Below are 27,365 nucleotides of genomic sequence, written 5' to 3'. Positions count from 1 at the left end.
AAGCAAGGTACGTGATAAGATTCTGGATAGGGAGAGATAAGCTTTTCTTTTCTGAAGTGGGAAGGGAAGGGAAAGGGGAAGTGAGAAAGGAAACTTGCTGCAAATTTTCTTGCCTTGGGCACATATCAGGCATCTCACTTATTAAAAGAGTTTCCTAATGAAGCAGTTGATTTTGAAATTGGTTCTTTTTGAGCTCTCTGTGCCCCCATATCCCTTGGAAGGTTGTAGGATACCCCAGGGGTGCATGTTCTTCAGTTGGGAGGTATCTGATCTTTTCAGCCTTATCCCCCAAGCTGTCCGCTTGGCTTACCATGGCTCACCGTGCTTAAAGCAAAGTATGGGCGTTGGGGGCAGAGCAGTAAGGAGCCTAGTCTGGCTTCTGTCTAGGCTTCCCACTGGGCGGTAGTGGGAAATAGATTCTAACAGGGCTTGGATAGCCTCTGCAGCCTAGTCCCCTCTTCTAGCCACAGCTCCAGTCACACTGCCTCTGTGTTCCAGACACACTTGCCCATTCCTTGTCCTTCCTTGTCAGCTTTCATGGTCCTGCTCAAAATGCCGACCCTCTATAGCCTTTGCTGTCTCCATCTCCTGGCCAGGCAGAATTATTTTCTCCCTTACGTGAATCCATTTGGTGCCATTTGCATTCCCCTATAATAGCTTTAATGTCTGTAAATTCATTTTGTCATATTTCTGGCTTTACACTTGCATTTTGAGTAAAGACAAGATGGTGTGCTCCACATGCCTAGCACAGGGCTGGTCACATAGTGGATTTGTATTGACTTCAGTGAGAGTGAATTGTATCACTCAAAAATTTGACAGCTAAGTAGATAGGAGACATAAGTAATATAGTAAAAACAATGTTGGCATAATGTAATAAAAACAATGTTTTAGGAAAATTAGTTTGGGTGGAATTTATGGAAGAAAAGATGAATGAGATACAAGGCAACCAGCTAGAAATCCATCACAGTTAATTCGGAAATGTTGTTTCGTTCCCATTATCTGCTCAAGGACATAGCTTTAGTAATTCTTGCTTTCTCTCCATCAACATTTTTTTTTCTTTGTCCCTGATGTTTCTAATGTCTTTCCCATCACCATGTAGCCATGTTAAAATTTCTCCCATTAAAAAAAAAGCCTCCTGTTTTTCTCTTCATGTTTCCTTTCACTTATACCTGGTTTTTCTGCCCACATTTTTACAGGAAAACTTTCAATGTTAACTATAGTCTCTGTCTCCAGTTTCTTTCTCCACATTTTCTCTCCACTGGCCAGACTGTCATCCCTGCTGCTCCACTGGAAGTGCCCTTGTGAAAGGTACCAAGAACCTCCATGTTGCTAAATCCAGTGGTTAGTTCTCGGTTCTCTTCCTGTGTACTCTTGCAACAAGACCTGAAAATTCTTCACTTGGCTTCCAAACCACCCCCTTTTCCTTATTTTCCTTTCACCTCACCGGCAATAATTTCAGTCTCTTTGGCTGGTTCCTCACTTCCCTAACCTGTAAAATATAAGAAAGTCTGAGGGCTCAGTCGTCAGGTGCCTTTTCTCTATCTATTATATATACTCACTCCCTTGGTGATCTCACCTAGTCTTATGGCTTTAAATGCCTTCATGTACTGATGATTCATATATTTATATATCCAGCTATGACCTGTCCCCTGGACTCTAAGCTCATTCAACAGTCTGTTCAGGATCTCTGATTGGATGAGATACCCATTGGAATCCTGACGTTACTCCCTTATCTGCTTCTCCCACAGTCTTCCGCATCTTACTTGATGGCAATTCTGTTCTTTTAGTTGCATGGATAATCAAGCACTCAATCTTGGAATTGTCCTTAACTTCTCTTTTTCTCATGCCCCACATTGAATCTGCCACCAAATCATTTAGCTACCTATGCCTTCAAAATATACCCCACATCTGACCTCTTCTCACCATCTTCACTTCTAGCCTTCACTAACAGTGTCCTTGCCTCTATCCAGGTGTTTGCCCGCCACCTGGTCTTCTAGCAGTTTTAGTGTAAGTTACTCATTACTATGTAATAAAGTACCCCCAAACTTCATGGTGTAAAATAAGCACCATTATTTTTTTTCACCTAAGTTCAAGCGGCTATTATCATGTCTCACAGTACAATTGCAGAATTGCTGCTACACTTGCCCCTGCCATCTCCACCCCAGTCTGTTCTCAACACAGCAGCCACAATGTTTCAGTGATCTGTTCCCGCATTCAAAAGATTGACAACCACAAAACAAGACCAAATCAAAACAACATCCCAGAACTCAATGGCTTAAAAAATAGTAATTTGTTATTTATCATAATGCTGCAATCTAGACCGCATTGTGCTGGTTGACTCCTCTTAGGAGGATGCTGGGATGAAACATTCAAGAAGGCTTCTTCCTTCACATGTCTGGACCCTCAGCAAGGAAAACTGGAAAGCTAACTGCTGGCCAGGCATACGTCTCTGGCTATGTGGCCCCTCCGCATGGCTAACTTGTGCTTCTTCACATCATGTTGGTCTCAGATAGTTGTACTTAAATGATGACTGACTTCCAAGACCCCCCATAGCTTATCTCATTATGGCATCAAGCTCAGACTTAAAAGTCTCTAAATTAGATCTCAAGATGTAGATTGGATTTCTCTGGTGCAGTTTCTTGAGTGCACAGACCTGTGAACTAAAAAGACAGTTTGTCTGCCACCTTCTCCTTGCCCTGGCATACAGTGGTAAGACAAAGACAATTGCAATAGAAAAATATCACTTAAAAAGGAGAAAATAGAAGCTGTATAATAATCATTAGTCCATAGCAATTCTAAATACAGCCAGGCATATGGCCCCAGTTCTCCTTGCTCTGGAAGCAAGAAGTGTTCTTGATTAAGGCTCAAATTTTTTCCCTAGGAATGGTTCTCTATGGCATTTAACTTCACCTTTTGGACTTTGGGCCCCTCATCTGATTCTTTCCTCCTTTTCTGTCAGAAATAATTGATCAATAACAATTGATAGTTATTATTCTTTGCAGTTGAGTAGCCTGCTTCCTGCTGTTAGAGAATTAATGATCCAGAGACCTTTTGTGTACTCACTTTTGTTTAACCATTGGTGTTTTTTTCTTTTTAAGTTCAGTTTTCTTTAAAACCTTGGGGTCATCCTATGACTTTTGTTGAGGTTCACTCTCCTGTTAGATAAAAGACATGCCCACAGAACTCTTGAAACAGGCTTATTTTGTAAATCAGGATCCTGTAGAAGTGCTTAAGGATTTTAGAAGCTTTGACTAGCTGACAAGGTCTATAAGGCACCACGTTAAGTCTTTCAGAGTTCTTAATGAAGGGTTGTCTAGCTACATACTTGTTTGATCTTTAACCTGAGAGAACACGGTATTAGTAGACCCTGGATTTGATCTTTGCCCTAAACCACTTATTTACTTCAGAATCTTTTGCTGGCTGGAAAAGCAAGAATGAAAATAAATTTCATTTTCCAACTTAGCAAGTCTGGGGTTGGACTATTTCTTCTAAATCCTGCTTGAATAATTCTTTAGTTATATTTTTCTTTCTGTACTTAATTGTAGGCAGCTAAATGAAACTACTAAGAATTATCACTTCCTATTATTGTAGGCGATAGTGTTACCAAACATCTTGTTATATGTTACCAGACATATAACATGAGTTACCCTCTCTCCAGCCTCCAGTAACAATTTCATCACTGCCTTTCTAGCCTTCACTAACAGTGTCCTGGCCTCTCTCCAGGTGTCTACCCCCAACCTGGTCTCATAGCAGTTTTGATGTTAGTTATTCATTGCTATGTAATAAAGTACACTAAAACTTAGTGGTGTAAAATAAGAACCATACTTTATTCTTTTCAAGGTTAAACATTTGGGCAAGACACAGTGGGGATGACTTGTCTCTACTCACTATGTCTGTGGCCTCAGCTGGTGTAACTCAAATGGTCAAGGGATGTCTGAGATGGCTCAAGACATTAGGGGGTATTTATGGAGCCTCAGTTTTGGCTCTTGGCTGGGTTCCTTGTTTCTCCTCCATTTGGCCTTTTCACATGGCTAGGCTGGGGCTTCCTTGCAGTATAATAGTCTCTTAAGAGCTTATAGCTCTTAAGGCTTAAATATGGAATTCCCAGACTGTAACATTGGTCTTATTCTATTGGAAAAAGTAAGTCAGGAGGCCATCCCGGATCAAAAGGAAGAGGACATAGATTCTACTTCTTGATAAGTGGTATCATGCATGTTCATGGGGGAAGGCATTGATTTATGGCAGCTATCTTTGAGGATTATCCACCACAGATGGCAATCTCTTTAAAATATTGATCAGGTCATGCTACTGCTCTATTTAAAACCCTCTAAACTCTCTCATCTCACTTCAATAAAAGCCAAATTCTGTTACAGTGGTCATCAAGTCCCTAAGTGATTTGTACCCCTGTTATTTCATCTACACTCTTGCCTTGGCTGACAGATTCAGTCACACTGACAACTTTTCTATTCATCAGCCACACTGCTATGTTCTTGTCTAGGGGTCTTTTACCTTGCTGTTCCATCTGCCTAGAATGCTGTTCTCTCAGATTGGCCCACTCCCCCATACATCTTTTGAGACTTGACTCAAATATCCCCTCTTCAATGAAGCTGTTCCTGACCAGTGTACTTCAAATCGCACTCCCACCCGACACCCCCTGCTTCAGCTCTGTCTATACACCCATCACTATCTGGCGTAAAACCAGGTTTGTAGTACCATATCCAAAACTCTAAAGATAAAATGTGTTTTGGAATTCAGATTTTTTTTTTCAGATTTTGGAAAGTAATATAGTGCCTTTATGACATATCATATAACAATCAAGCTTATTCAGACACCTCCCAAAAGAGAAATAAATACATAGTCTTATATCAGTTTGATTCATGTCGTGTTAAACAATCAATTAAGGAGAAATTTTTAGTTTTTAGAGCTCAGGACTATTGACTTGTCGATGTTTTATTTAATTATTTGTTTATTAACACCTTCCTTGCTCCATTGGAATATGAACTACAGGAAATCGTGTGTTTTTGTTATTTTGTTCATTGCCATATCCCCATCATCTGTTACTGCCAAGCATGTGGTAGTCTCTCAATAAACATGTGCTGAGTGAATGGACTGATAGTTGGATGGAGGGATGCTAAGGAATAGGGTGCTGTTTAAAGTAATGAAGAATAAAAAGACAAGCTATTTTCAAAGAAGACATAATTTATTAATACATTTTATTTATTCATTGAATTGATTTATATCCTTTAGCAGCAATAATTTTGAGTGTCTAATATGGGCCAGGCATTTTCTAATCACTTGACTGGCCTTGATTTAGTGGGAAGGGCAGAATGCAGGGAGGAATCAGGGGACTTTGAGATTTCATTTGTGATAGGCAGGAAAGGAGAACATACCAGGAACAGATACGGACAGATAGACTTGGGGCGGGGTGGGAGACTGGATGAACTTGATTTTGAAAATATCAAGATTGAGACACATATAACTATTATCTACCCATAATAATTAAAAAAAAATTAAAAATTAGTGAGACAAAACTAGAACATACAACAGAAAATGTCCAGTAAGTCCTTAGGAGTGCTGGGCCGAAGATTGAGTTAGCTATTGGTACAAGAGATTTTGGATTGTGAGTTAACAAGTAAAGCATTATTGATTAAAACAAATGGTCAGAATATTTCCCCAGGAGGCAAATGTATATATAAAGATTTGGGGTCACCTAAGATGACCAAAGGAACTGTCAACTAAGCTAGCCACCCTGAAAGAGGAGAGATGTTTAGGAAAGGCTTTCAAGAAAGTGGTGGCCAGCTCTTGGGACTTCAAAAGAGAATGGTAGGCTTTTTACACCCTGGCTTGCCTGTCACTTACTCTGCTTGTTACTCTCTTAAGGGATTTTACATCCCCCATATGTTTACTTTTACACATTTATCTTTAAAGAGTTACTCCCTGGCCGGGCGCGGTGGCTCACTCCTGTAATCCTAGCACTCTGGGAGGCCGAGGCGGGTGGATCGCTCGAGGTCAGGAGTTCGAGACCAGCCTGAGCAAGAGTGAGACCCCGTCTCTACCAAAAATAGAAAGAAATGATTTGGACAGCTAAAAATCTATATAGAAAAAATTAGCCGGGCATGGTGGCACATGCCTGTAGTCCCAGCTACTCGGGAGGCTGAGGCAGTAGGATCGCTTAAGCCCAGGAGTTTGAGGTTGCTGTGAGCTAGGCTGATGCCACGGCACTCACTCTAGCCTGGGCGAGAAAGCGAGACTCTGTCTCAAAAAAAAAATAAATAAATAAATAAAGAGTTACTCTCTGTATGATGTTTTCCTGGGAAAATCCAACTGTACCCCCTTCTCTCCACCTGACAGATTCTTCTCTAATAATTTCTGCAATATTTGATCATATTGAACTTGTGTTCATATTGACTCTCCCCTCCATAAATGATAAGGGTAGTAGGTGACAAGAATTGTGATGGTCCAGTTGGAAGGGCTGAAGTTCTGGAAAAACTGTGTTCTTATGTGCCTTGCACCTTCCCTGGCACATGGTTGACCTATAAGAATGTCATTTTTGTTGTCAATGATTCATCCTAATGTGTTGCTGAGAGGTCAAGGAAGATAAGATTCTAACAAAAGGGGTTGGACTCAAAGTAAGTTACTGGTAATGACATAGCTGTTGGGAAACTATCCCTAGCATCTTCCCTATTGGCAAGGTCAGAAAGGGAAATAAAATTTCCTGACTATATGCGGACGGTTTCATTTCTGGGTTCTCAGTCCTGTTCCAAAGGTCTGTATCTCTGTTCTTGTGCCAGTACAATGCTGTTTTAGTTACTATAGCCTTGTAGTAAAGCTTGAAGTCTGGTAGACTGGTACCTCCCAGCTTGTTCTGTTGGCTTAAGGTTGCTTTGGCTATACAAGGTCTTCTCTGGTTCCATACAAAGTGTAGAGTTATTTTTTCTAGATCTGTAAAGAATGATTATGGTACTTTGATAGGGATTGCATTAATTCTGTAGATCACTTTGGGTAGTATGGACATTTTAACAATATTGATTCTGCCAATCTATGAGCAAGGTAGATTTTTCCATCTGTTTACATCTTCTACAATTTCTTTTCTTAATGTTTCCTAGTTCTCCCTGTATGTATCTCTCACCTCTTTTGTTAAATATATTCCTAGATATTTAATTTTCTTTGAGGCTATTGTATAAGGTGCTGCATTTTTTATTTGATTTTTGGTTTGACTGTTATTGGTGTATATGAATGCCTCTGATTTATATGTATTGATTTTGTATCCTGAGATTTTACTGAATTCATTGATCAATTCCAGGAGTCTCTTGGTTGAATCCTTGGCATTTTCTAGATATAATATCATATCATTGGCAAAGAGTGAGAGTTTGATCTCTTCTTCTCCCATTTGGATACCCATATTTCCCCTCTCTTGTCTAATTGCTCTAGCAAGGACTTCCAGCACTATGTTGAATAGAAGTGGAGATAGTGGGCAACCTTGTCTGGTTCCAGTTCTAAATGGGAATGGTTTTAATTTTTCCCCATTCAGTATGATATTGGCTGTGGATTTATCATAAATGGCCTTTATAATTTTAAGGTATATCCCATCTATGCCTATTTTGTTAAACGTTTTTATCATAAAGGTGTGCTGGACTTTGTCAAATGCTTTTTCTGCATGTATTGAGAGAATCATATGGTCGTTGTTCTTGCTTTTATTTATGTGGTATATTGCATTTATAGATTTGCGTATGTTGGACCAGCCTTGCATCTCTGGGATAAAGCCTACCTGGTCATGGTGAATTATTTTTTTGATATGCTGTTGGATTCGATTTGCTAAAATTTTGTTGAGGATTTTTGCATCTATATTCATGAGGGATATTGCTCTGTAGTTTTCTTTTTTTATTGTGTCCTTTCCTGGCTTTGGTATTAAGGTGATATTGGCTTTGTAGAATGAGTTGGGGAGGATACCATCTTTCTCAATGTGGTATAATTTCTGGTGTGTAGGTATGAGTTCTTTGTATGTTCGGTAAAATTCAGGAGTGAACCCATCTGGTCCGGGACATTTCCTTTTTGGAAGGTTTTTAATTGCTGCTCAGATTTCTGTGCTTGATATTGATCTGTTCAGGAATTCTGTTTCCTCCTGGTTGAACTTAGGGAGTTTGTATGTTTCCAGGAATTTGTCCATTTTCTCCACATTATGCAGTTTTGGGGCATATAGGTTTTTATAGTATTCAAAGATAATGTTTTGTATTTCCGTGGTGTCTGTTGTGACCTCTCCTTTTTCATTTCTAATTGAGTCAAGCAGACAAAAATATACACTGGGGAAAATAATCTCTTTTCAATAAATGGTCCTGAGAAAACTGGATAGCTACATGCAGAAGATTGAAACTGGATTCTCACCTTTCACCTAGCACCTCTTATATTTTCCTGGATAGAGCTTGACCCCATATTCCAAAGCGAGGTATCACAAGAATGGAAGAATAAGCACCACATGTACTCACCATCAAATTGGCACTAACTGATCAACACTAAGGTGCTCACACAGTAGTAATATTCATTGGGGGGGAAGGGAGTGGGTAAACTTATAACTAATGGACACAGTGAGCATTGTATGGGGGAAAGGGCATGCCCCCAATCCTGGCTTGGGTGAGGCACAGTCACAACATGTAACCAAAATGTTTGTACCCCCACAATATCCTGAAATTTAAAAAGAAAAATTCCTGACAGTGTAATTTGGGCCAGGTAACAAATAGAATATTTGTGTTTATTATTAAGAGTATGAGCTTTTTAGAACTGAAAACAAATAGGCCTGTTTAATATTTTGTGCTGGTTTTATTAATATTATAGAGGGAATAATTTTATAAATTGCAAAGTAAATGCTTTAATCACTGAAAGAAAATGGAAACAAGGAATACCCTATTCTCTAAATTCCTTTAAACAGAAATCCTTTCATTTTCTTAAATGTGTTTGCCGAGTATTTTGAAAGAGGGTGTTTCAATAGTACAAAAAAGATGAGGGAAATTGTGTAAAAATAATAGTATTGTTGACATTTAATTTATTTTGTGCTTCCTCTCCTGAGAATCCAAGAGAACAAATATACAGTGCTAACAACATTATCATGCCATATTAAAATTTTTAGTAACCCCAAATATCAGATTTTAAAATTCTATATTTTGCATCTTTAGATTTTACCCCTGGAAAGCAGATCCTTGAGAAAGACCTTGAAAACTTGAGACGTGTGTTTGTTGATGGCTTATTTGACTTGATATTGAAGTATTTATCTTCTAAACCTTGACCTTTTTTAATTCAAGCCTCATTACTCTAAGCCACTGCAATTTATAAAGCAAAACTTCCAGGCTAAGGTTCTTAATCCAAGTAGGCTAACAACAGACGAGAAATTCTCCTAAACAGCACAGATATTTATTGATCACTTTCTCTGTACTTGGCTCTCTGCCAAGTGCTGTGAGGGATAAAAAGATGAAGCAGACATGGAATTTATTGTCTAGTGGAGCAATTAATATTTGTATATAAAGAGAGGAGTATGCAGTATATTGAACTGCTGCCTGTTCTCTAAACACAATGTGCTTTCTTGCATAGCTAAACATTTGGACATGCTCCCCACATTGGGAGTGCACTATTTTATCCAATCTCTTCCTTTCTCCTAACTCACTTACCTGGTTCAGGGGTCTCAGTTTGATAACAATGTCTCTGGGAATATTTTCCTAAACCTCCAGGATTGGGTTAGTTAGATATCTTTCATTTTTAACTTTATTCAGTAAATATTTTAACAGTTAACATTTATTGTCATCCATAGTGCCAAACACTTTAATTTATTTAACGCTACCAAACTCATGAGGTACTTTCCTTCCTGCTTTTCAGATAAGGAAAAGGGAAGCACCAAAAGGTGAGACGAGGGTCAAACATTAGAAAGTGCTAGAACTGGGGCTTGAACTCAGATCTCTCCCTAGAGCTTGTAAACTTCACATAGAGCGTAGTACCTCACTGGTAGTTAGTAAGTGTAACCATTAAAAGACAGAAGATAAAATTACTATTATTCATAGATGAAAGCTGTGCAAATTAACAAACTACTAAAACTAATGAGAGAGTTCAGCAAGGTTGCCAGACAGAAGATTAAAAGAAATCAATAGCATTTTTCAATATTTAACAAAATATTGCTAAAATAACACAACAATAAAATAAATAACACAACCTCTTGCAGCAGGAACACACTCACCACAGTGAAATACAGTTTGCTTGAATATTGTTTGGTTGGATCAATATGAGAAAGTCTATCAATATAATCTTACTCATGCAGGAAAAGTTAATATCAAGTTCTGAGAAGAATAAAAATAGATGGGATCGTCCAAAATCAGATGAAGTATATCTAAGAAAAAATCTCTAGTAAACATCAAATTTAATATAGAACTTTAAAAAGCATTTCCTTTAATTTTAATAGCACAACTATTCAGTAGAGTACTGAAGTCAAAGATGGTAATAACAGCTCATTTTTATTGAGTATTTACTATGTACCAACCAGTACGAAAACAGAAGTGTGGTGGATTAGCTATTGATGTAAAGGAAGTCATGAAACTTCCATCTTCCACTCCTCCAAGGTAGAAGGGTGATTGTTGAACTACAGTGAGCTAGGATGAAACACAGTTGTTCCAGAGAAGTTGTAGGTGGGATATTTGACCCAGAAAGTAGCTGTTTGGAAATTAGTGGAGCGGAGCAAATTGTACCATAGTAGAATTTTGCTGGTGGTAGTGATGAGGTAGCATAGTTAGAGCTAAGATGTGAAATGAAAAACAAAATCTGCTAATAACTGCTCTTTAGATATAGTCAATACAAATGCAGTTGCAAGCGCCAAACCTGTTGTAATCCTAGATTTTTGGGATAAAGTAGGCCCATTTAGAAATTGAAGTTAACATGTAGAAGCAGCATAATGTGTAACATAAGCATTCTGCTCCTCATTAACCAAACGGACTCCTAGTGAAGAATTAAACTGGGGATCCAAAACACGTTGTTAAACCCCTATTTTACACCTTGATTTAAAATTGGATAATACATTTAATTTTGATTTTTTTCTCTTCTGGAAAATTAAGGTAGTTAGACCAGAGAAATTCCCTCAGGTGTTAAATCTGGTGGCTCTGAGAACTAATGGATGGATTCGATCATATGCTAAGATAATCAACCTGTGGCCTTTATAGATGTTACTTAGACACTAAAAGGGACTTTAGACAATTTAACTTCTTTATTTTAAAAATAAGATAACTAAGGCTTAGAGACGAGAAGTACCTCGTTGGTTTCACATAGCTATCTAAAGATAGAACCAGGACTAGGACGCAATTCTCTAGATTCCAGTTCATTCCATGGTTCTGGTAAGATTAGGGAAACCGCAAATTTCATCAAGGAGTCTTCAATCTCAATATCACGTGAACAAGAGTTTTGGGAACTGCAACATTTTAGTGATGAATACATTGGAAAGATGGTAGTCTGTATGGAGTATAGTAAAAGAATAGATGGTGAACCCATCCACCATTGTTTCCACCACACATCCAAAGATTGAGATTCTATATCTATAGAAATGAATGTTTGTGGTACCAACATATGGACAACATTTAATGCTTGGTGCCTAGAACTGTTTTATAACTGAATGGAGATAAAGTTCTCTGTTCTATTCTAACCTATATGGTCTATATTCTATAAGAGTTTCCAGTTTCCTGTGTTCTCACATGGTTGTCAAAGAATCTTCTTATCATTAATATGGTCATTTAAGTTAATAGGGCAACCTTAGCTCTTTAGGGATCACTCTGGTGCAAGCAGCAAGTTTTACCCACTTCTACCTCCTATACCCTTCCATGCCCCCTCAAAAAAATTGAAAAGAAAAAGAAAAAGTCCTCAAATGAAATCTGATGTCTGAGACTATAAAAATTCAGCTGTCTTATGTGTTCTGTAACAAGTACACCCAGCAGAAAGCGTTAAAATCTTAAAGACTGTAACAAACGTGTAATCCCCCAGAAGGAATGGGGCACATCAAGTGTTTGATGATACCTGTAAAGCCCATTTTCTTTGCACAAAGGCTGAGGAGCATAGGAGAAGTGATACACAGTAAAGAAAATTAAGAGCAAAAACTAGAAAGAAGACAGGAATGGTAATCTCTTTATAGTAATAGTTTTGGTAACTACTATTTAAGTAAAAATATTTAATGAGGCCAGTGAAAGAAGTAGTAAAGTACTAAAACTGACTAAGTCCCTTATCTTGAGGACAACCCCTCTGTTAGCTCTGTCTCAGGTAATTACAGCCAGCCCCGGTGGACAAGGAAGAAGTGGTAGTGTTATAAAAGATAAACAAGTTCTGCTGTCCAACCCAGGGAGAAAAAGACAAGCAGCCACATGGACCACACTAGAGCTCAGGAGTCCAAACACTCTGCCAGTTGCCAAATAAACTTTATTAATAGAGACAGCCTGCCTGTTAGCGGTTTTATAAGCGCTACCACTTTGTTACACAGACTTGAGAAGTTCAGTTTACTTGTCAGGAAGGAGCTCAGCAAGCAATGCTTTTGATACCAGACATTTGGGATGATTAGAGCAAATGTGTGGCCCACTGTGTTGATTCAGAGAGCCAATGTTCATGGTCAGTCGCTGGATACATTCCATTAAAAGCCAGGCATTTGGAATAAGAGATGCCAGAGGTCTAATCAGCAAGAGTAATAAAAGATTGGTACAACAGCCAGTTCTGGTGAAACTGTCTGGAAACAGGCTACTGAAGGATTATGTGGTCTTAAAGTACATCTGTGTTTAGTAAAGAATCAGCTGTGCCTTCGATTTTTAAATTTAATTGTAGATGTTGCTGCTGAGGCTTGTGGTCATCGCGTCTCTTTGCTTCTGTAAGGGATTGGTGAGAAACAATAGAAATATTTGAATCCAGTGATTTGCCAGCGGGAGAGGTGCTATATCATTAAGCTGCCGTTTACACCGATAGGTTATCATCGGCAGGTAATAAGAAATGTGCATTATTACAAATTGTCGTATGGTGCTCCGGGCTACAACGGATGAGGTGTGTCTTCTGTGGCAGCACTGAGTGATCACATGGAGATTGGTGTCATTATGGCTGTTATAAATCACGACGTACATTTTAACAGTTAAACAATTACCTATAGAGGCAGTCCTGGAAAATTGTTTAGCAATAATTGGCTGATTTTCATGATGAAGAATAATCTTTATACAGATATTCTTACATAAATACCTGAAGAGTTAAAAAGAAGAACATTTATTTTAAACACATACCTGGGAACTTTTTGGGGTTATTTGGTTCATTTATCTTTAACTGCAAGTGCTTGAAGTGTCAGAAAGCCATCAAAATAGCTTTTCCTATGTATTTTTAGAGTTTAAAATTATATTTTCTATGATATAAGAGTGGAACTAAGAGGTCAAAACCGGTCACTACTAAATTTATAATAGGCCTATCTGGTTTTCTGTTGTTGGAAACCACAAGTGAACAAGGGAATGGCTTGGCTTACGGAATGAATGGAAAATATTTCTTTCTTCTTGAAGGGCTACAGTTCCAAGGCTTCTTTCCCTTCTTTCTCTTTGCTTTCTCTTGCAATTATTCCTTTGTCATTCTTCTTCACTTCTCTCTCTTCCCCCATCATAGTTTTTATGTCTTCAGAATTTAGCTCAGATTTACCAACAAATAAACCTTACGTTGTCTACCAGCTTGTCTCTGCCACTTCAGTTCTGCTGTGCTAGCCTTTGCCTTGCTCATGGCCAAGTTTGACAGCTTTCGTTTTTGTTAGAATTTTAAAATCGTATCATGGGGTATGTCTTTCCAACTAGACTATGGCGATCAAAGTATAAAAAAGTGTTACTGGGCTTTGACCCAATAAAGAGCTTATACCAGGAAATGAATCAATCACATCACTAGCTCATGTTTAGTTAACCTGACTTTTTTCTGACAGCAAGACTTTTCCTGAGGAAGGAATTAGAATGGGCTTTTTTTATTACAAACTGGCACTTTAACAATACTGAACTAGACTGTAAGGATGTTAATGGACACCTTTCTTTTCACCAGTCCTGTGGGAGGCATGGAATTGACTGATTGTGAGGGATGAGGTGACTAGTTCATGGTGAGGTGTTACATTCACAGTGGTGACAATTGCTAATAAGAGCTAACATTTTTGAGTGTTCACAGTCTGTCAAGGCCTGTTCTATGCAGTTGGTATGAATGAGCTCGCTTAAACCTCTCAATTTCTCCTGTGAAGTAGGTATGACATTTTCCCCATTCTACAGATGAAAAAAAAATGAGGTCCTGAGAAATTAATTTACTTGCCCCAAATTTTACCGTTAGTAAGTGGGTAAGTCACATTTCAAACCCAGATCTGTCTAAACCCAAAATCTGTGCTATACCGGGATTGGTGCTGTCCAATAGAACTTTCTGCAATGGTGAAAATGTTCTTTATTTGCTGTGTTCAACGTGGTAGCCATTAACCACATATAGCTTTTGAGCACTTGAAATGTGACTGGCTCAACTGAGGAAATGAATTTCTAGTTTTATTTTATTTTAATTAATTTACATTTGAATTTAAACAGCGACATGTGGATAGGGGCTACTATATTCGACAGCACTGCTGTGGATACTTTTAAAATATTGCTGATTGGAGGCCCTGGTCTATAGTTCTTAAGGAAAACTAGACCAGAAAAATATATTTATAGAGGGTGCTATTCTTTCTACATTTCTACAGTTTCCCTGACATTTAAAACAAAATAAAAGGCTACTTTAAATCTCCTACTGTATTGGAAGCAATAGGATATAATTTTTTTTAAAAAGAAATTATTTACAGTCTCCTCTGGTTCAAGTACTGCCCTAGGCTTTGCACATGCCAAGTGAATGGTTCCTGTCTCCAGTGAGTTCATAGTCTAAGTAACTGTGTAAAGGATGTTATACATTTTTTCCAAGAGTTTCTTCATATATGATTAGGCAAGTATTTAAATCTCTGCTACCTAATACTTCACAGTATTTTGCTTTTAATTTTTAATATTTTAATTTTTTGAATAGGTAACATATTCTCATGGCCTAAATTTCAGCAGGTACAAAGTGCTTTCTGATTCCCTTCTATAGATGCACCCAGTGCTGTCATTTTCTAGCATGTGCCCTTATGCGTGTTTTGTACACACACAAGAAAATGCACATATATATTTAACCCTTCTCCTTTTTGAAAACAAATACACACTGTTAAGTAACCTTGCTCTTTTCAAAAAATATAGCTGGGATGGCCGGGCGCGGTGGCTCAAGCCTGTAATCCTAGCACTTGGGAGGCCGAGGCGGGCGGATTGTGTGAGCTCAGGAGTTCGAGACCAGCCTGAGCAAGAGCGAGACCCCGTCTCTACTAAAAATAGAAAGAAAACTATATGGACAGCTAAAAATATATATATAGAAAAAAATTAGCCGGGCATGATGGCACATGCCTGTAGTCCCAGCAACTTGGGAGGCTGAGGCAGTAGGATCGCTTAAGCCCAGGAGTTTGAGGTTGCTGTGAGCTAGGCTGACGCCACGGCACTCACTCTAGCCCGGGCAACAGAGTGACACTCTGTCTCAAAAAAAAAAAAAAAAAAAAAAAAAAAAAATATATATATATATAGCTGGGGTACTTTTTTAGGCTAGTATTTAAAAAAACCTTCTCATTATTTTCTGTGTATGCATAATATTCCGTTGTGTGGATATATTAAAATTTATTTACGCAGTCCCCTGTGGATGGACATTTAGGTGGTTTTCATTCTTTTGCTATTACAGGAAATGTTGACAGGAGTAACTTCAGTAATTACATTCTAAAGTAAACTAGAGTGGACTACATTCTTGTTTCCCAAGCATATTCCACAGAACAAAAATCTCATGAGATGTTCGATATAAAAAAGTATTCTATGGCTAAATAATGTTGGGTTCCTCTGGATATGTGTTGGAAGTCCATAGTACACATTGTCAAATTAAAGGAAGTCCTGTGATGATCTGTTCCAGTTTAATCCAAGTGTTTCCCAAGCTAATGGTTTTTTAAGTAATAGAATACGTGATTTTTGTAGGTCAGGTTTCCTCAGAGGCAGGCTATGAGATAGAAATGTACATGCAAGAGGTGTGTTCTCAGGAACAACACCTGATGGAAATGAGGGCAGATGAAAACAAGGTGGGCAGAAGGAGAATTTGAACTGTAATGCAGTTGCAACAGAGGCCTCAGTGGATCCCATGGAGAGTGCTCTGCAGCTGGGATGGCATTTCTCCCATGTTGTAAGTCCAAGGAAGGAGGCCAGACTTCTGGGGGCGGAGAGTGATGATGGTAGCTTTCTTCCACTGACAGCATTTCTGAGAAGGCACTCAGCTATGAGCCGTCCGCTGATATAATGAGTACCTCGTTGTTCACTGCAACTCTGACTCTGAATAGCATCTTCATGCCTATTTTTTTTTTTTTTTTGAGTCTGGATCTCACTTTGTCACCCAGGCTGGAGTGCAGTGGCATAATCATAGCTCACTGAAGCCTCAAACTCCTGGGTTCAAGCGATCCTCTTGCTTCAGCCTCCCGAGTAGCTAGGACTGCAGGCACACACTACTAAGCCTGGCTAATTAAAAAAAAAAAAAATTTTGTAGAGACAGGGTCTTGCTATGTTGCCCAGGCTGATCTTGAACTTCTGGCCTCTAGTGATCCTCCCATCTCAGTCTCCCAAAGTCCTGGGATTACAGGTGTGAGCCACCATGCCTGGCCATTTTCAAGTTTTTAAGGAAATGCTTATCAGTTCGTAGGTAGTCTTGGTGGTCAGAGCAAGTCACCTGGTCTCTTTGGGACACAGTTTCTTGCTCTATGAAATATGGATGCTGAGCTGAAAGTTCTTTAGCATTTCTAAAATTCTTTGTTTCTAGTTCCATTTAAATATGTACTAATCAAATTCCAGGGTCAGTGATAAGTTTTCCCAAACACATACTTGGCCACAGAAATCGATGATGTACATAGATCAGCCCTAATTTTTTAGTATTACTACTGTGCAGTTATGGAGAAAGTGCTTTCAAATGTATGTCACTTAACTTGGGGCAGACTCTTGGGACAAAATGCCATAAAAGCTGGGTAACAGTTTTTTGTTTATGAAATATTTTGGCTACCTCTTGTCAGGTGTTTGCTGAAGAAGCTAGCCTACATTTTCCTAGGAACATTAGCTCATATTGCTAATAATTAAAGGATCAGATTGGCATGGGGTACAAAAAGGAGGAGCCCAACTGGTTTTAAAGCAATCTTAATAGCTCTTATTTATCCACCCTTTAGAAGCTCAGGCAGTACACAGGTATACACAAATAGCCATACCAATTCTCAGGGACCTTCCTTTGGGAAATCAGATAGGACTTCCAAATTTGGGACATGTGCAAGTATTATTTCACACACCTATAATGTAGTTTCCACTCCAGCCCTGTATGGGTGATTAGACATAACCTCTTCCTACCCTCTCAGTTCTGACTCTTTGTGGTATAGTCTACCAGATCTGGTTATCTTAGCCCCCTTGTAAGGAATGTAGCCTTGATTCATGGGAAATTCACACAGCTTTGCTAGGTCCAACACTGGAAACAGTCTGTACTTCTCTCTGTTTTTTTTTTCTGGAGCAGGTAAGTTAAATGGAAAATCAACTATCCTATGCTGATGTGATTTCCAGCCAGGGGATGAGATATCAGTCTGTATTAGTCAGCCAGGCTACCATCACAAAACACCATCGACTAAACAGTAGGGATTTATTTCCCACAATTCTGGAAGCTGAGAAGTCCAGCAGCAAGCAGCCAGCTGATTCAGGCTTGCAGATGGCTACCTTCTGGCTTTTGGCTGTGTCCTTACATGGCAGAGAGAGAGAGAGACAGAGAGAGAGAGGGGGGGGTGGGGGGAGGAGAGACAAACTCTTTGGTGTCTCATCTTATAAGGGCACTAAACCCATCATGAATGCACCACCATCATGACCTAATTTAAGCCTAGTTACTTCCCCAAGGCCCATCTCTAAATACCATCACATTAAGGGTTGGGGATTGAACATAAGAATTTAGGGGATCATAGTTCAGTCCATAGCATGGTCTGTTTTGTGTCCAGTCCCATGGCACTTCCCATCATGCCCCTGACTGCCTAATCATCACTTCTTGCTCCCCTCCATGGTATAGTATTTTAGTCTTCTATGTATGGGCCAGAGATGGGGTCTTAGGGTTGGGTTGGTGATTGGAGGTAGTAGTAGGGGTTTGCCTACCTCTGATTAGCCTTGGAACAGATGTCTGGACTCAGCTACAATATTCGCTTTAGTATGTGGAGCAACTGATTGCTTTTTTTATCACCAACATTGGGTTCTAGTCACTCATTGTAGAGCAAGAGTACATCCACATTCAAAATCCTATTAAAATATCATTCCTCACCCACTCTCTTGAATTCTGAGCCTCTGTAAGATAGCATTCCTTTGCTAGGCTAAAGCTACTCATTCTTCAAGGCCACCTCAGATGTCACCTTCTCACTGAAGTCTCTCCAAATCCCTCATCTTCCTCATCCTCATAGAATTCATTGCCTTGTATACTATATTTACATTGGCTTCTTTCTACTGGTTGGTGAGTTCCTTAAGAATAAAAACTAATTATTTTAACAGCTAGCATTGGTCCCTATACATAGTAAGTTTTGGGTAAATATTTTTTAATAAATAATTTAGGAAGAATCCAGTTTGCTGGCATGCATATAGAAAGGACTTTGTGTATACAAATATGTTATGCTTTAACTCAGTAGTGGTCATCAATAAGATTATCTAAGATAAAATTATTATTATTAATATAAATATCCTTTGTATTATGCATCATACTGAAATTGGATTAAGATGTTTCTTAATTTATTTTATAAAACAGAAGTTACACTACTTTTTCAAATGATATAATAAGTCAGACTACCTATTTTTTTTACTATAAGTTATAGTATCTCAAGGTTTTCCAATGGTATAGTCTGTTGACATATTTATATCCCTTCAAAATCACATGCATCTTGAATTATGATGTTATAATATTGTGTTTTACTACTGAGTATCTGAGTGGAGATTTTGGCACTTTGCTCTTGGAATAGATGTTTACAACTTAATTTCAACATCTTCAAACTTGATCAGTAATTTAACATCATGGCCACAAATACATTTGACATTACATATGCTAAGTGAAAACCATTTTACTACAGAACTGTAGGAAACATGATAGTTTGTTTGAAATGACAAATGAGTATTTGTCCTCCAAAATGAAGTAGCTACAGTTGACATAGACACAATTTAAATTATGGGAAATTCTGAAGATTTTAGAAAAGATTAACCCAAAAAGGTCAGTCTTGACTTCTGAGTTTTTTCTACACGAGCATTCCTTTCTTTTCTAGCATGATGAGGTGTGTATGTAGCCATAAGTCTGAGAAAGGAAGGATTATTCAATGCATCATTTCTAATATTTTTATCCCTACCTTTGACTCCTACAGAATTCATTCCAATATATGGCCACTTGGCTCTTTGAAGCAATGTTCCATCATGCTCCATGCTGGTGATGCTACATGGGACACAGAAGCCAATAATAGCAGATAGACAGCCTACAGAAGGTTGTGTAAGTAAGGTTTTAAAATTTTATCAAGCAATATAGATATTTTATGTAACAATGTAATTAATAATACTGAAAATGTGGCAAGGCAGGTGAAGTTATGGCTACTCAGAATTTTTTAAATGAGCATCTTCATTTTAAAATTATGTCATTTGTTATACAAGGTTTTAAACCATTTTCTGAGGACATTGTATATTACACATAGCAGAGGTGGGTGAATGTTTTTCAGAAAAGAGCCAGATAGTAAATATTGTAGGCTTTTCCTTTTCTTTTCTTTTCTTTTCTTTTTTGAAACAGAGTCTGGCTCTATTGTCTGAGCTAGAGTGCTCTGGCATCAGCCTAGCTCACAGCAACTTCAAACTCCTGGGCTGAAGCGATCCTACTGCCTCAGCCTCCCAAGTAGCTGGGACTACAAGTTCTCACCACCATACCCAGCTAATTTTTTCTGTTTTTAGTAGAGTCAGGATCTTGCTCTTGCTCAGGCTAGTCTTGAACTCCTGACCTCAAGTCATCCTGCTGCCTCAGCCTCCTACAGTGCTAGGATTACAGGCTTGAGCCACCATGGCCAGCCAATATTTTTGGCTTTGTGAGCCAAATGATCTCTGTTGCAACTAGTCAACTCGGCCCTAATGCTAGAAAGCAGCTATTGACAGGAATGGGTGTGGCTGTGTCCCAACAGAACTTTATTTACAAAAACAGGTGGCAAGTGAGGTCTGTTCTATGGGTCATAGTTTGCCAATCCTGGGCACATAAGGTGACAAAATCCTGCATCTCACTTTCTGGTATATTACTAGGTTAATTTTGAAAGAACTGAGGTACTTTTAAATAATAAATCTAATCCAACTATCTAATTTCTGAATGAGTTTATTAATGTAAGGAAATTAGAGAATAATATAGATTAGATTTTTAATTACCAATTTGAACTTTTGAAGAATATTAGAGAACAATATAAGATCAAGTTCAGTCTTAAGAACTAAACAAAATACAGTTATGTGTCACTTAATGATGGGGATATGTTCTGAGAAATGTGTCATTAGGTGATTTTGTTATCAAGTATATACTGTACATAATTGTATATATTAGTACTATACTTTTATATGACCGGCAGTGCAGTAGGTTTGTTTATCCCACCATTACACATACTGGGGTGTATCACAACGTTATGGCAGCTACAGTGTCACTAGGAGATAGGAATTTTTAAGCCCTCTTATAATCTTATGGGACCACACTCTGTACACGTGTTGTTGACCATGTACTGTATATCATTATGGGGCACATGACCTTACGCACGGGGTGCATGACCTTTACAGTCACAGAAATGTAAACAAATCCAAGCACCTGGCTTCTTATTGGTAAAGTGAATACATACATTTCATTTTTACTGTCAGTTATAATTTCCATTTAACTTTTTCAGACATAATTCTGTAGCATGTATATAGATGAAGATATACAGCAGAGTAAGTAAAGGGGTTTATGGAAACTGAAACTCTTGACAGGAAACTTAAAAGGAAAAAGCTAGTTTCTGTCTTGTTTGGTCATTTTTGGCACCATTATTTTATGGTGGAAATATGAATTGAAAGAAAAAGTATGAAGAGCATGTCCTTTGGGAGTGATTACCTGTAAACTGAAACTTACCCCTTAACTTTGTATGCTTCCTTGAAATTATTCTGTTTCCTAGAATTTTTATTAGGAAATCCCCCCAAATCAAGAGGCAGTTTATTGGCATCTTATGGATATACTTGTATTAGACATTGCTACCATTGCAAGCTCAGAGAAGAAGAAGGAAGGAATTTTGGATGTTGAGGGATAGAATTTGGGACATCTTCAGCAATAGCCATGTAACTCTGAACCATCTTGTCACTGAGGTATTAATGAAAATGAAGAAAGATTATTTTTAAAAAATTCCATTATGGTCAATTCTGGGGCAAATAAGCTATGGCAGGGGAATTTTCTTTAAATGAAATCGTGCTTGAAACACGTAAGAAATTTAAACAGGAATCTCCCCCAGTGTCTCAGCAGTAAATGTACTTTGAAGTCATAAGAAAAGTGTCATGTGCTTTCTGTTTTTCTTTTTATTAATTCTCTTTGATTCCTTGATTTTTTTAGTTTTAGATTTTTTTGTTGTGATACTTTAAAATAGAGGCATTTTGATTGGTTACTTTTTTCTGGCCAAGGGTAGCTGTTCATGTCTGATGTGTGAGAAGGCTGAGAATTTAGGGTAGGCAGAAGTAAAGACCTCACAGTAAGTCTTGCAGTTTGCATAGTAAAAGCAGGCAGGCAATCAAGTGTAATTTGTTCCTTGGTGAGGCCCTCTGTTACTGTAACAGGGACCCAGAAAGGCACCATTTGTATATAGGATGTTCCCTTGAAGGTAGCTTTTATTTTGGATAATCAATTGGGAAGCATAAGAGGCTCCATGGTAAAGAAACCTTGGCTGTGATGACATTTATACTAACCAAATCTCACTTGTAGTGTTTATCATTATTCTTTATTGTGTTTCTTACATTCTGAGAACAAATGTATTTATAAAAAGGCATTTGGGTATAGAGTAGGTTAATAGAGATCTCATTTGTGTTTGCTTTAACTCAGAGCCCCTTCTCTTTTAATATTTTAGCCAGAGATACCACCTACACGCTTGGATGACCTTCGGTTACCATCTTTAACTCAATTTGGTTAAAGCTTTTGATTTTATTTCTTATTATCTTTCTAATTATCAAAGTGATGTGTGTTCATTACAGTAAGAGAGAAAACCACAGAAAAGTTTAAAGGGGGGAAATATCACCAGTTATGCAGTTACTAAGAGACAACTTATTACCTGATTCTTTCCAGGGTTATGTTGTCTACATGGTTGATATAAAAAAGATTGAAAATTGGCCTTGTGGCATTGCTTGTTTAACAGTAAATTCTGACATTTCCCTGTAACATTATTAAGGGAAGGAAATATTATTGTAGTGTGTATATAATATTCCAATTCAAAATGTATCCTAATCTATCATTAATTTTTCTAATTTGAGTTATTAAAAATAATATTTCAGTGAATATATTCATGAATACATTTTTGTCCAGACTTCTGACCATTTCGTTAGGAAAATTTCCTAGGAGGGGAATTAAAATGTCTAAAGTTACAAATGTTTTAATGGTGCTCAACACATATTCCAAAAAATATGTACAAATTTATACCTTTGTCATCTCTGCACATTCATATCTCTATGTGACCCTTGGTGACATTGCATCCACCAGTGCTGACATTTAACAATCCTTTCTGGTTCTATGAGGAATAGGGCAGTATTTTATGCTAAACGTAATTCTTTTAGAAACCATACAGAAAACAAGGAGAATAGCATGGGAGGGAGACCCACACACTAAGTCTAGCAAAATCGAGAGACAGTGGAAAAACATAAAATTCAGAACATGTCAGTGTAGGCAAAAGGAACTGAGGCTGGCAGTATTTGTGCAGGAGATGCTGCTCGGACTGCAGAGAAGAATGGCACTTTGGAGGGGACACAGTGATGGCAGATGGCAGTGATCATCAGCAGTGAAGTATTCCAAGAAGGAAAGAGCTCAGTTCTGAGTGGGAACTAAACTCAGAGTCATTGCTGGGAGAAATGGAGAATGATGCCTTTGTCCCCCTAGGTGGCAGATCTCAGAATGCACACCTTTAGAAAAGGCCGGAAATGCATTGGAAGGAAGGGGTTTTATCTCTTGGTGGCAGCTTCCAGGGAGGAAGTTGGAGGAGCTCAACTGGTGCATATGACATCCCGTGTTAATGCTGGTGGACTTCACAGGGTGCATCCTGACAGGTAGAGTCAGATTCCTGCCTGCATTGTGCACTTCTTGTCTGGGGTTTTTCTGCCCACGTGGAAATGTGGACAATTTAACATCCTGTGTGGCTTATCTTTGACCAGTGGGATACAGAAGTTTGAAACACACTGTCCCCTTTTCTCTGCCTGGGCACGACTCCTTAAGGTGCAGTTTGTGTATCTCCATGCATTTAGAAATGGCCAGCTGTGTAGCACTTCCTCCTGCTTTCCTGGAATTGCGCTCCTTAATAAAAAATACTTTTCTGTGCCTAATGATGATGTCATACCTTTTGTTTTTCTGATTTCCTGGGGTTTCTTCTCTGATCCACGTGTTGTTTAAAAAATGTATTACTTAATTTTCAAGCAACTTGGGATCAGTTGTGTTTTTGTTTATCGATTTCACAGCCAGAATTCTGTCAGAGAGTAAAACATCGAATAATTTCAGTCTTTTTAATTTTGTAATGACTTGCTTTACGGCCTAAGATATGGTAATTTTGACAAATTTTCTAAGAAGACTTGGAAAAATGTGCGAGTTTTTCCGTTATTGAATACAATGCAGCCTACTTACCAGATAGATCAAGTTTATTGCTTTACCAGACCTACTCAATCCTTCCCGAATTTTTCTTTTACTGTTTGTTCTGTCAGCTTTTGTAAGAGATGATTTAAAATCACCCACAATGATGGTGAATTTACCTATAAAATTTAAAGCTATGATTTTAGGAGACTATAGATTTTAGATTGTGATATCCCATTGTGATTTTTCATGGTTAAGAAATGCCCCCACTCATATTTATAATAAGAATATTTGCTGTAAAGCCTCTTTGATATTAATATAGCTACCCTTGCATATTTCATTTAGTGTTTGCGTGATACATATTTCCCTTTGTATTTACTATTTACTTTCAGTCTTAATTTGTCTTTAAGTTACACACATGTCTCTTGTAAACAGCATGTAGCTGTGTCTTATGTTTTTGTTTTCACTTCAGCCCAACAATCTTAGCCTTTTCCTGAGTATTTAGTTCATTATCATCACTGATATAGTGGTGTTTGTATTCATCCTCCTATTTTTTTTTTCTGTTTGACCCTTCTTTTTATTCCTTTCTTGTTGTTAGTTGGATATTACAACATGCATACTTTGTATATTACATTCTTTCTAATATTTTTTTTTTAAAAGAAGAAATCATTGGAATTTGATTTAAGCTCTTCAAGATGGATAAAAACTTCAAATTGTTTTCATGACATCAGAATGTCATTGATGTCTCCGCTTGGTCAAAATTTCACAATAAAACTATTTCTCAGTTTCATTTATGAATATCAGTGCAAAATTCTTCAGTAAATTATTAGCGGAAAAATTTAGCAACTCATTACAAAAGTAGTATATCATGACAAAGTAGAGTTCATTTCAGGAATGAAAGATTATGAACTCTATTAAAATAATTCACTGTATTAATTGATGTAAGAGGAAAATCATATGTTAATTTCTGTAGATTCTGAATATTTATTTGACAAAATTCAACAGTCATTGTGGATGTTTGGAAAAAATACACCTCAATAAAGTAAGAGTTAAACATTTTATAATCAGGGTAAACTGGCAAACTATGTAGTAGGGGCAGAAAGAGGGTGGTCCCTTTCCTCCCTACCATAAGGGTCACAGCAGACCTTTATAATAAAAGACAGGTTAACAAGAAAAAAACATAACAAATTTATTTGATCATAGATTTTTGTGACATGAGAACCTTCAGAAATGAAGACCCAAAGATCAGGATGAACTATCCATTCTTATGCCTATCTTTTAGGGAGGAGACTTCATTGGCTAGGTGTGATTGAAACATGAACAGCCATGTGGATCTGTGCTTAGACCAAGAGCATATGATCCAGCAAGGCCTATCTGTTTAGATTTTGGGGGGCCTCTCTGTGCAGCCTTTCTTCCTCCCTGGTATGGAGTGTGACCCCTCTGGAATGAGGGCCTTAATGTACTTATAGCCAGGTGAGGGAAGGTTAGAGTAATATTTCTGGATTTTATGGCTGGCTTTGGGGAAAGGAGTTCTGGTTTCTATGACTTGCCTTGGGGAAGTGGGATTCTAGTTACTATGGCTTGGCTCAAGGGAGAATGAGATTGAGAGACAAGAGAGCAGGATAAGGTCAGAGAAAAATTTTGCTTCTGAGGCCTTCCTTTTGGCGTGTCATATTCTGAGCTTCAGCATTGCACACATACACACACACACAGACACATACACAGACACACACAATCTCAGCCCGAAGACAGTAGTGTCATAATTGTTGGCAAAACACTAGAGGCATTTCTACTATTTCTGCTAAAAGTACAATGAGATCAGTATGGACAGCTCTCAACCCTACTAGGCTGTAGCAGAGATATTAATTAGCCAACAAAAGTGACAAGAGGAGGAAATTTGAGCTCTGAAACATAAACGTGAAAGTAAAACTGTTATGTTTTTATGACTTAACATTTAGAAATCCCAAAAGAATCTAACAGAAAATTTCTAACCATTACTCAATTCTGACATCTAAAATAGGGAAAAAAGATAAATCTGACTCATTAAAAAATTCTGGGGAATTTAAAAAGATTGAGAAACTGGGAAAAATATTTACTTCTCAAATCATCAAGCTTTTCTCCTTAATATATATTAAGAGATTTTAGAAATTGTGGGGACGTGGGGAAGTACAAAGCAATATAGCAGTGGGCAAGTGGGCAAAGAGCATGAATAGACAGTTTGTATAAAAAGAAATTCAAATAGCACTTTAATTCGGAAAAAGATATTCAGCCCCATATAAGATGCTAGTTGTTATTTATTGTTATTTAAGAAGTGAGGCAATGTAAGTATATATTGCTAAATTTGCTTGCATTTCATAAAGACACTTTCAAGGATGCACAAGGACTAGTAGAAATTGTTGCCTAAAGAGATGAGGATGGAGGGAAAATATGGTTAATAGAGCAGGAAGTGGAGCATGGTTTCTACATGAATGAATTTTCATATTGTTTTGTTTCTCAATCATGTGAATATATTACCTGTACAGAAAAAAATAACAAAATGCAAATTTGCAAATTTTTGTAAAGTGAGAAATTTCATCTCTCTTAATTACTGTATAAGTTGAGTTATTTAAAGTGTTCATTTGCTATTTGTATTTTCATTCCTTGAAATTACCTGTTCAAGTTCTTTATATTTAGAGAGAGTTTTTTTTTCTTACCAAATTTTATAATCCCTTAATGTATTAAGGAACCAGTACATTCTAACATGTTTATTTCACTCTTTTTTAGTCTGTTCATCTTATCATTTTGTTTATTATACATTAACTTGCAGAACTTAATAATTTTTATTTTGTCAAATCCATCAATCTTTCTTTGTTAACCTTTCAAAAATATTAAAGTCTGATCAGAAATCAGATAAATATTTACTTTTTTCTACATGTCTTTTTTTTTTTAAAAAAAAGCTGGGATTTATTTGTCAAATGATGTGAGATGAGAATATAGATCTCCTAAAGAGCTTCACAGAATCTTTGTTCAGTAATGACTCTTCTCTTACCTGCTGCTTCAAGATTCAGAGCTATAGTACTTCACTGAGTAATGTATGAATACGTCAGAATTGGTAGGCCAAAGTTATTTTTATTTTGTGGTAAATTTTACCATCTACTAGATATAGTTCCTCTTTATTCCTTTTCTATTTAAAAACTAATTTCACCAGTGGTTTTTTTCCAGCTGAACTTGAAGGTCCTGGTGTTAACATTTTTCCCTGTGTCAATTCTTACATGTCAATTTCACTTCCAGTTGTTTTTCTTGTGAAATAATTTGCAAGAAAATATTATCTCTGTTAATATATAGAGTTTCTATCCACAAATGAAGTGTGCTTCTCAAATTATTTAACTGTCCTTTTGCTTTTCAATCTAGTTTTATTGATTTCTTTCCAGTACATTCCTATCATACTCATTCCTAAGTATCGTATAATTTTGTTGCTA

General features: G+C 37.5%; 1 protein-coding gene across 4 annotated transcripts in view; it reads left to right on the top strand.

Moving 5' to 3' along the window:
• The window catches only part of IL15 (interleukin 15), a 76,351-nt gene that overhangs the window by 4,633 nt on the left and 44,353 nt on the right, over positions 1-27,365 (top strand). For 2 of the 4 annotated variants that reach the window (XM_045552215.1, XM_045552217.1), the window contains exon 2: positions 19,478-19,599. The exons of the other annotated variants lie outside the window; for them this stretch is intronic. The gene's annotated coding sequence lies outside the window, so the exon portion shown is untranslated. The remainder of the gene's footprint in view (positions 1-19,477; positions 19,600-27,365) is intronic. 4 annotated transcript variants of the gene reach the window in all.

Source organism: Lemur catta, chromosome 5 (assembly GCF_020740605.2).
Source record: "Lemur catta isolate mLemCat1 chromosome 5, mLemCat1.pri, whole genome shotgun sequence".
Lineage (NCBI taxonomy): Eukaryota > Metazoa > Chordata > Mammalia > Primates > Lemuridae > Lemur > Lemur catta.
This window is presented reverse-complemented; position numbering and strand designations above follow the sequence as displayed.